An 11288-nucleotide genomic window follows, 5' to 3' on the forward strand; every position below is an offset into this window, starting at 1 on the left:
GCGCTCTGGGTTGGCACCCAGGACACAGCGGGGGCTCTGGGCCATCCTTCCATAAGGCTCTGTAAGATGGATGGGGTTGCTCCACTGGCGTTGATGCCTTCCTACATCAATCTGCAGCCGTGCAGCTGACAAACACCAGCGTGACAAATGCTCTGTGAGCGCTTCGGATGAAGCCCATTTCACATGAAATATTGGAAAGCTAATGGTGGCTAGCACCCTGGCCAAGCCATGTTTGGGATCCTGTCTGCAAAACAGCCCTCCACATTTGGGAAGGTATGTGTGAGCCCGCTATCAGGCTCGCCTGGTCACACTGGGGCTGTGACATGAATTTGCCTGCCTGAGGTGTACGACTGCTATGGGGACATGTGAGCTGCACCCCTCTGCCTGCCCAGGGAGGGTTTGGGTGCCTGACATTAGGTCAATCAGCTCAAGGGTGCCCTGCCCATGCGGGCAACTGGTTGGGATCATTCCGATTCTGTTCAGTTTTCAGGCATTAGAGGATATTTGCTATGATAGTGGTAAGGTGCTGGCACAGGGTGCCCAGAGAAGCTGTGGCTGCCCCATCCCTGGCAGTGTTCAAGGCCAGGTTGGACACAGGGGCTTGGAGCACCCTGCTCTAGTGGAAGGTGTCCCTGCCCGGGGCAGGGGTTGGGACTGGGTGAGCTTTAAGCTCCCTTCAACCCAAACCAGGCTGGGATTCTGGGATTCTATATTCCCTTGATTTCTTTCTGGGAATGACACTCATTGTGCTGCCAGTAAAAGCGAAGTAGCTGTTAAAAGATTAATATTTAATACGTAGCTTATTATTTCTTTATTAAACTCACATTTTAGGAAGCTTTGCCCCACTGATGGGTGAAAAGCTCTTCAACCCCCTCATGCTACGGAGCTCACTCACTGCAAACCCCGCTCCTGCGCTATGTCCCAGCGACTCCTCTGAGGTGCCCTGGTGCAGCTCCGGACCCAAAAGGAGCTTCTCTGCTCCTGAATCAGGCAGTGAGGTGAAAAACTCCAGGGATCCATCTTTTCCCGTGGCTGCAGCATCCCTACCCAGGGCATTTAAATGTTCAGTGGGGGGCAGATAAATCCTCATCCCGGCATCTTTAATATAAAACCTTTCCCTTGTGTTTGTTCAGCTCCATCATGTTTAAATGAGAGTTGTGAGCAGGAGACTCACATGAAGTCTGTTGATTCTAATCTCTCACTGACACCTTAAAATTTACAAGCTATTATTTCCAGTCCTTCCATTTGCTTTGTTCTAGCTCCCAGTGTATGTTTCCTTTAGAAGGTTATGCTAACACCCATCAAAAGCCCCACCAGTCAGTTTGCAAACTGTGCTGCCAGCCCATAATGACCTGCTAAAAATACCGTGAATGATTCATCTCCTAATCTATGGAAACGGTAGTTATTTGTTCTTGGCAGCTCCCCTGGGTCTGGTCTGGGCTGCAGGAGATGACAAGTATCAGCAGATCAAGGGGTATTGAGGGGATTTCTTCCCTGTGTTTCAGGGGTATGAAAACATTTTCCACAAGGTGGGTTTTCCATGGATGGGAAGAGATTCCCTGGGGACTGTCTTGGGGCTTCTCAAACCCCTGGTCTCTGCTTTGGGCATGGACATCTAATACTGATAATGTCTGGTTTAGACAGAAGAGTTTAAGCAGAAATCATTTAAAATAGAACTACACTAAACAGGGTGTTTAGAAGCTCTGCAATGCTCAATATTTTCTAAGATTTTAATAGGAGCAGCTTAAATGCCCTAATAATAAAATAAGAGCTGTTGCAATAACTTCTTTTTAATTGAAATCAACTCATGAGATTTATCAAATTCAGGTTTTATTTAGGTTTCAATTCTAAGACTTCTGCAGACCTGCAGCAATCTTTATGGCAAAGGTTTCACAACTCCAGCCCTTTTCTGACCCCTGCCAGGCAGCAATGTGCAAAAAGGGTTAAATCTGTTCATTTCCTAGGTACAAATCCCCACTTTTTCCAAGAGAGGGGCTGGGAAAGCTGACTCCTTTCTCATGGGTTTGTGTTGAAACAGCATCCGGCTTTGAGAATCATTGAATAGTTTAGGTAGGAAAGGACCTTCAAAGCTCATTTAGTCCAGCCTCCGGCAATGAGCAGGGGCATCAACTGGACCAGGTTGCTCAGAACCACATCCAGCCTGGCCTGGAATGTCTCCAGGGATGGGGCATCCACTGCCTCTCTGGGCACCCTGTGCCAGGGTTTCACCACCCTCACTGGACTGGGTTGGATCTGTCAAGGAAAAGGAACATGGGGTTAGAAAAGCTACTTATTCCTCTGCCCATAACTCTTACTAGTTGCTCCTGGGGAACATTTACATTAACTACTTATATCTTTGCCACGCTGGGATGTGCCTGTGTTGCACACACAGTCAGCTCTGCTCATGTGTCAGCTTAGAGAGCTTATTGCTCACCAGCAGGTATAAACCCATCCACACCAACGTTACGTGCCAAGCTTTGCTGGGGTGACCAGAGCAGTCTCTGCACTGTTGGGTCAGTGCAAAACCAGAGCTGAAATTTGTTTGCAGATTATTGTGCAGCTGCTTGCTGCAAATAAATAGACCTTCAGGAGTCTGTGGTGGTTTGTGAACGTCTCCTTAATGGGGAAAAAAAGGCTATTTCCTCAAATAACCGATTTACTCTCTGTAATTGAATCATCTCTATTCATGTCAAATGTCGAGGCCGTCAGGAGGAGGGGACACTGAAGAGAAGGATCCTGGCTGGAGCAGACCCCGAAGTCAGGAATGGGAGCTGTGCCCCAGGTGGGACTCCTCATATGTGAGTGGTCAGTGTGGACCATGGAGCTCAGCTCTCTTTTCCGCAAATATTTAAACCAAAAGGTTAACTCTGAACCAAAGGATTTAGAACAACAACAGAGCTGGAGGGTCTCACCTGCAGGATGTACAGCCAGAACATACTACAGTGAACGAAAAGAGGTGCAAGGCATCCATTTGAAACCCTGTTTATTTCAGACGTGCTTTACGCCGCGCTGCTGAGGAAGGATGAAGTGGTTGTGTTTAACGGTGTAAGGAAATATTTATGTAACTCCAGAACTTCCCCTGCTTCCCTGGATCTGGCTGTGAAGGCTTGTCAGGAGGCTTCCTGCGGGGCTTGGCAGCCCCGGGAGCTCGTAGTGCGGGAGCGGCCGTTTGCAGCACACGCACTGCAGGGTAGAGGGAGCTGTGCCGCTTGGCTTGGGACGTTGGGTAGGAGCGACTTGAGACCGCGCTCGGTGCATCCCTCCGTGTCACTGCGGGCACCGGCACAGAGCGAAAAGGTACAAATCAGACATGAAAACCAGGTTCCAGGGCTTAACTACCAATTGCAGGGTGAGGTTGTCCTGAGTCGTGAGAAAATATCGTAGCGTGTGATAGATAGATACAGGGGATGGTTTCTTAGCACTCGGAGGGGAAAAAAGGCACCACAAACCCACCTGCCCCTGTCCATAAAAGCTGAAGAGACTCAGTAGGAAATGTTGTGTATTTTCGTAGAATCATAGATTAGTTAGGGTTGGAAAGGACCTTAAGATCATCTAGTTCCAACCCCCCTGCCATGAGCAGGGACACCACACACTAAACTATGTCGCCCAAGGCTCTGTCCAACCTGGCCTTGAACACCTCCAGGGCTGGAGCATTCACAACTTCCTTGGGCAACCCATTCCAGTGCCTCACCACCCTCACTGTGAAGAGCTTCTTCCTTAGATCTAACCTAAACTTCCTCTGTTTAAGTTTAAAGCCATTACCCCTTGTCCTACCACTGCAGTCCCTAATGAAGAGTCCCTCCCCAGCATCCTTGTAGGCCCCCTTCAGACACTGGAAGGCTGCTGCAAGGTCTCCACGCAGCTTCTCTTCTCCAGGCTGAACAGCCCCAACTTTCTCAGCCTGTCTCCATACAGGAGGTGCTCCAGCCCTCTTATCATCCTCATGGCCTCCTCTGGACTTGCTCCAACAGCTCCATGTCCTTTTTATGTTGAGGACACCAGAATTTTAAGTGACAGTGGTGCGGTGTTAGGAGGGGCTGTGGACTCCAGCTGCATGTTAATGCCTCCTGACCACTGCTGGGAAAACACTCTTCGGCCACTCCATTTTCTTGCTTCTTTCCAGCCACAACAGCTGGAAAAAGCAGTAATTTGGGGCTGAAGGGCAAGGGCGAGCGTGAGATGAGCCAAGCCTTGGACGTGCTTTGTGCAAGCCCCTTGAGGAGGGTTTGGCCGTCTCTCCTGGACCGCGGCTGCCTGGACCGCGGCTCGTTGTCTGCAAGTCTTGTGGTTGCTCCTCCACTGTGTGTGCTGAGTCTTCTTCACAGGGAAATGGGGGCAGAGCCTCCCGGCTGCTGATGCTGGGAGACGGATGCCCAGGGCTGTGGTCAAGCCATGGGGACACTGGTGTCCAGGGCAAAAAGTGGGCACTAAGTCGTTTGAAAATAGGCTTGTAGAGAGGAGATGAGTTGGTTTGGAGCAAGTTAACCACTAGTACTGCTATTGCAATTGCTACTATTGCTGATGAGGCTGTTTTCCATGATATAGTAATGTTCCTGGGCACAGAAATGGTCCCAAATGGTCCCAGAATAATAATGTTCCTGTGCACCTACCACATCCTGGCTTGTGCCCAGGAACCTTGCTATTGCCAGGATGTGGTAGGGAGGCTCGGGGAAATCAAAGGCTGAATAACAGTAGTCTAGCCTAAACCATGAGATCTTACAAGGAAAAGACTAGCTTCACGATTTGGGATGAGGAATACGTCTTGCTTTTGAATTTCTGGAGCTGGTAACAGTGTAGTTTTCATTGCATTGTCTCTACAGTCTCTTGACATGAAATGAGATTATTTATTTGCTACTGGGGCTGAAGTAGAACCATAGAAGGGTCAGGGTTGGAAAGGACCTTAAGATCATCAAGTTCAAAAAGGGAATTGTGTTCTGAATGTTACTGAATCATGTTTAACTTGCTGCTGTTGATATAATCAAAGTATGGTGTGATACTGCTCCAAAAGCCTCTCTCTGACCTCCACAGCTCGGTGCCTGCTCCCTTCAGAGCCAGAGAATAATTTTTCTGCCCAGTGGGGTTACGGTATCAGCGTTGAACAGATTTTATTACTTGCAGGACTGGTCTGATGTGTGTGGACCGTAACCGCTGCAGTCATCAAGGACAAAACTCCTTTTGTAGTGCTTGCTGCTGAGCTCCGTGTCCATCCTGACAGCTGCCTGCAGGGATCTGGGATTTAGTTTATTTACTCTTCAGTGACTATTGTCTGTACTGACTCCTGCAGCTCAGAACCCTGCATTTCCACAGTCACCCACCAGCAACACAAGTGACTCCAGTGACATCCTGGCTTCTTCGTGCTTCAGCCACCACGTGCTGAAGGAGATAGCTGGGACGTGTTGAGGGAGAGATGCTTCAGGTTTGCTCATTAGTCCCTCTGTGTTTGATGGATGTATGAGAACACCATGAGGATCTATTTATAAAGGTGATCACCTTCCACTAGAGCAGGTTGCTCCAAGCCCCTGTGTCCAACCTGGCCTTGAACACTGCCAGGGATGGGGCAGCCACAGCTTCTCTGGGCACCCTGTGCCAGCGCCTCAGCACTCTCACAGGGAAGAGCTTCTGCCTCAGAGCTCATCTCAATCTCCCCTCTGGCAGGTTCAAGCCATTCCCCTTGTCCTGTCCCTCCATCCCTTGTCCAAAGCCCCTCTCCAGGTCTCCTGGAGCCCCTTTAGGCACCGGAGCTGCTCTAAGGTGTCCCCTTCAGGAGCCTTCTCTTCTCCAGCTGCCCCAGCCCAGCTCTCTCAGCCTGGCTCCAGAGCAGAGCTGCTCCAGCCCTCGCAGCAGCTCCGGGGCCTCCTCTGTTGCCCCAGAGCTGCAGGAGGTTGGAACTGGAGGAGCTTTAAGGTCCCTTCCAACACAAACCATTCTCTGAACCTCTGATTCTATGGTCACTTGCAGAGATTTCTTTCTTCTCTGTCTCTAAAGGACCAGTGAAACAGAACTGTGTGTGTTACCCTGGCGCCAGGGAGTTGCAAAACACTTTTGCTGTGACCTGTACCCGTTTGCAACGCATTAGAAATGAAATCCACTTTTCAAAGGACCACTTACTGCCCAGCAGATGCTGATGTGGTGCTGGAACAGGGGGAGCCAGCGCTTAGTGCCCAGGCCTTCCCTTGTTCATATGTGGTGCATGTTCCTGAGCTGGAAGAAAAGGCTGGTTTTGTTTTCCAGACTCAGTGATGGAAACCAAGAAGCTCGTTCTCAGCACAACTTGCAGAAAATATATTAAATATCGACAGTAATTAGATTAGGCTGGCTTAGTACAATGTTGATATTAATCTGATTAGATTGAATTTAGGAGGAAACAATGTTTAACCTAATGCTCATAATAAATGAGGAGGAAGCAAGGGAAGCTTTCCACCCCCCTTAGAGTGAGACACATCAGAGAACAAACAATGTTTTGGGCTCTGGAGGGAGGTGCCATTTCAGGTGGTGGCTGCAACTGCCCCGTGGTGCTGCTCCCTGCATGTGAGCCATGGGATGAGCCTGAAAGGGAGCAGCCAGCGCTGTATCCACCCGGATCACAGCTGCTGGTGGAGGGATGAAGTAACACAAAAAGGAATGTCAGGGGGAAACAGGAGCAGGCTCAGCCTGAGCTTACCTGGCTCAAAGCCCCCGTGGCTGCACATCCATCAGCCGTGGCTGCTACTGGCCCCATTGAGCTCTGCGGCTGCAGGGAGGATGAGCTCAGGCTGAAGGCAGCCTTTAGGCCTTCTGGTGTCTTGATTTATCCTCCTGTGACAGTTGTTTTTCTCCTTCTTTTGGCTTTGCTCCTTCCTCCCAGCGAAGGTGCAGCAAATGGCAGCAGATGGGTTCGGAGGAGCAGCAGTGAGCTGCTGACAAGTACATTTATGTGATTGTCTTATGGAGGTGTTTTAACCAAAGCACTGGAGCAGGTCCTGGGCAGGCTGTGATGTCCCCACCATTGGGATCATCTGGATAGAATCCCAGACTGGTTTGGTTCCACCCCCTGCCCCGGGCAGGGACACCTTCCACTAGAGCAGGTTGCTCCAAGCCCCTGTGTCCAACCTGGCCTTGAACACTGCCAGGGATGGGGCAGCCACAGCTTCTCTGGGCACCCTGTGCCAGCGCCTCAGCACCCTCACAGGGAAGAGCTTCTGCCCAAAATCTTTACATTTGGAATCTTTAGACCCAAAACGCAGGAGTGGGGCAGCTGCTGGTGCTGAGCCCCAGCTCAGCCCGACCTGTCGCACCCACATCCTTATGGGCTGGGTGTTTGGTGTGTGCCTCAGGGAGAGGTTTGCAGGGCTATGGAAATGGTATAAATTAGAGGAATGAAACAGCTCTTTAAAGTCAGATAATCTGATGAATGACAGCCCCTTGGAGGAGTATGAAATCATACGAGTGGGAAGGGAGGGATGTAACGTAGCCAGGAAAAAACACAGCATAAAATCCAGCTTAAGCCACAACAACCATCAGTGCAAGTCCCATAACTCTTTGGAACCTTTTTCCACTCCGTCCCCACACACAGCTCTTGCACCTCTCGCCTTCCGTCCCCAGGGTGCCAGCTGGTCACTGCAGCATTCCCAGCACATGCATGTGGATTCCACGTATTTCAGCAGTGCTACAGGGCATGGGAGAGCAACGACTCAGCTGTTCCACATGGTTACAGCCAGTCTGTAATGGAACGGTACCTGGAAACCTCCTTCTCCAGCTTTTCCACCTCCAACCAGGCATATTCCAAAGGATTCCTCTGCTTCAGCAGTCACGGGAGCAGCGAATCCTTCCGCACTTCCCAGCAGTTTTGGTGCACATGCCATACCTAATTTAACTACGTCCTCTTAGCTGGAATACAGGAGGACAAGCAGGCAGGCAATAAATACACATTATAGCTCTAGGAAACAAGATAAATGTCTCCAGGAATATACACTTGGCCCTTAACAAAAGCCAGCATCCACCCCAAGTGAAGTGTGCAGTGATGATTTTGTTCCTGTCAGGAATGCATCTTCTTCAAAATTACCCGTCCCCTCCCACCACTATTTTTATAACTTCTGATGATCACTCGAAAATAGGAGTTTGTGTGAGAAACGAGAAGAATTTTCAACATAGCAACAAGGAAAGGTATAGGATAAACAGGCTGTTCCATGGAGATTAAGTGTGGAGGACTGTCTAGACAGCTGAATTCCTATGGATTTCATGTATTGGGGCTGTCATGCCAAGATCTCCTTTGTTTCCAAACAAGGTCTGGCAAAGCCTTCACCCCACTGCAGTGCTCAGCCTCTCCCTTCAGATCTGCAGCCCTGTGGCCTTGGATGCTCAGTGAGCGGGATCCTCCCCTTGGAAAGCCTTGGAGCAAGGTTTAGGGTGATGTGTGTGAGTGCTGATCCCTGCCATCCCCCTCAACATCCCTGCCTCCCGGCATTCCATCCACTGAAACCAGAGGCTTCTTCCCTCCAACCTGCCGGACACGCGTGGGGTTTATCACAGCAGCATTCCAGCCTGGCAAAAGCCCTTCTCAGGGAATCACACTTCACTGCTCTGCAGTTGTAGCTCCTCACAGTGTGTTTCCATCGCAGTGTACAAATGTCTTTCTCATTCATTGAAAATGGAAGTTGTTGCTCCGAGTCCCAGCGTCAAGAGATTAACAAAAGCCCCTGATTTATATCCAGCATCACGACCATCACGTTACTGGATCACAGCATCACCACCTGTGAGGGTGCTGAGGCGCTGGCACAGGGTGCCCAGCGAAGATGTGGCTGCGTTTGAAGGCCAGGTGGGTCAGGGCTTTGAGCAACCTGCGCTAGTGGAAGGTGTCCCTGCCCGTGGCAGGGTTTGGAGCTGGAGGAGCTTTAAGGTCCCTTCCAACACAAACCAGTCTGGAATTCTATGGTGGTCCCCAATGACAGGGGCATCACAGCCTGCCCAGGACCTGCTCCAGTGTTTTGATTAAAACACCTCCATAAAACAATTGTATAAATGTACTTGTCACTTTAAAACATTTATTTTATCAGTGTTCAGCGAGTGTTGGCACATCTTCAGCTGGATTTGCTCAACAAACTGAATTAGACTCATTTGGCAAGGCTCCTGTTGCTCCAGCAGACTTGTTAAAGGTACCCCCCCTTCCTCTTTAACGAGGAGCTCAGCCCACAGGCCAAGCCCTGACACAGAGATGGGCTGTGCTGGTGCTGGGGTGAAGGAGAGTGCACTGATTGTGGGGTGCTGGGTGAGATTTGTAGAGGGCTTGGGGAGCAGCAGCAGTCCTTGCTGCCCTATGGCCATGCAGGGATGCTGCAGCCTCCTTGGTGCTGCTGACCCTGGGTGGAGGGACACCCTGTGATCAGTCAGCGTGTGGCTCCCACAGCTTCCTGCCTTGTAAAAATCAAAGCACCAAGCAGGGTAATTCGTGTTCTTCTCTGGTTTAGTCTGTCAAACAAAAAATGTTACTCTTGGCCTCTGGACTTCATCATTAAAGATGCAACTCAATAACCTACACTTGAAAACTGTGGCTCATGGGTCGAAAGGCAAATATGGTTTGTGCAAGAGAGTAAAGTGCTTGGCTGCTGATGGGAGTTAGGTTTGAGGTGGTCCATGGCTGTTGTAACTCCTGTTGGTGCTCAGACTCCGGTTGTCAGACCATCCCTCCAGCTTGCAGGGAAAAACGAAGCTGAGGCAGTAAACGCAGAGCCCTGCTCTGTCTGTAGAGCTGTTCTACAGTGAAGAGCTGGGATTTGGGGTCCCCTTTTGCCCTGAGCAGGGCTCTCTGCCCCACATGGCACATTGTTCAGGTCCCTTGTTCTGGTGTGGCTGCGGTACCACGGCTCGGGGCCACCTCCCTGTGCTCAGTGCACCTGAGCCAAGCTTGGCACATGCATCCTGCCAAACTCCCAGGATTAAGCGGAGATAATTTGGCCTCTGCAGGCTGTGTTTTGGGAAAAGCAGGGCACGCTGCCAGGGTGAAACCTGCTCCCATCCCACTCATGCCTAACACACGGCTCTCCTTGTCGCTGGGAAGGTGAAGTTTGGGAGTGCATCACCGGAGCGTCAATAGCCGGGTGCAGTGCAGGATTCCCAGGACATCCAGCCGGGTATGCGGATTGTGTTGGGAAATCAGAGCTGTGCTCCCCTGTAATGCTCCGGGTCACTGAGCTGGTGGGTTTGGGTCTAGTGGAAGGTGTCCCTGCCCGTGGCAGGGGTTGGAACTGGAGGAACTTTAAGGTCCCTCCAACCCAAACCAGGCCGGGATTCCATGGCTCAGTGAAAGGCAGCAGGATGCGCGGATCTCCCCATCATGGCTCCCAGGCGGGTGCATCCCAGCTCCGTGCTGGTTACACTCCAGCTGCAGGGATCTCGGCCGCCAACTGGAGCAGGATCAGGTTCTCCTGCTGCATGTTAAAATGTACCAGGCAGGGTGAGGCCACGGGTGTCAGCTACATAACTTGTTTGTGGTCCACAGCTGATGTTTGCTCACCTTCAGCCTGGCTGCTTGCCTCATCTCTCCTGCTTGATGCAAAACAATATTGTTCTTCTGCTGTTACTTGGGTGAAATTGTTTTTCTCCCAAACGTGTCAGGGATCTGCTGTGATTGCAGAGTGACTTTGCAGACACAGTAACACCACCTCATCTGCAGTGAAATGTGCTGGTGGTTGTTAAAGGACAATAACAAATGTGGAATTTGGGCAACCTGCTCTAGTGGAAGGTGTCCCTGCCCGGGGCAGGGGTTGGAGCTGGGGGAGCTTTAAGCTCCCTTCAACACAAACCAGGCTGGGATTCTATGATTATATGATTTCCAAAAGCTGTCCAGTTTGTACAATCACAAGGAACTTACCCACTGCTGGTAGTAGAAATTAATTTGTTGCCAGAAATAGATAAATGCAAAAATAACATAAATAGAAAGAAATAATAAAGAATTTCTTATATATTTTGTTATATAAAATATAACAAAAATATCTACATTAATACAAAGAACACATCAAAACTGACCGTCTTTTACAAATGAGGAGAGAGTAACACTGTCCTGAAACACGTTTCCATCATCTCCTCCTTTCCTTGTTGGTGAGCTGTGTATGTGACACACAACTGAACCCAGAAAAACTGTGCCTGGGCTGGGGAGCATCAAGTCTGACGGCAGAGCTGGAGTCAAGCTTGGTTTGTGCTGAGACTTTCTGTTCTTGGTGCTCTTTGAAGGGATGACAGAAATAATTCAGCCCTAATGACTGGGTGAGGAAGAATGTGGTATGAAGCAGCAGGCCAGATGTGCCACAAAAGCA

Source organism: Nestor notabilis, unplaced genomic scaffold (assembly GCF_000696875.1).
Source record: "Nestor notabilis isolate BGI_N333 unplaced genomic scaffold, ASM69687v1 scaffold14759, whole genome shotgun sequence".
NCBI lineage: Eukaryota > Metazoa > Chordata > Aves > Psittaciformes > Psittacidae > Nestor > Nestor notabilis.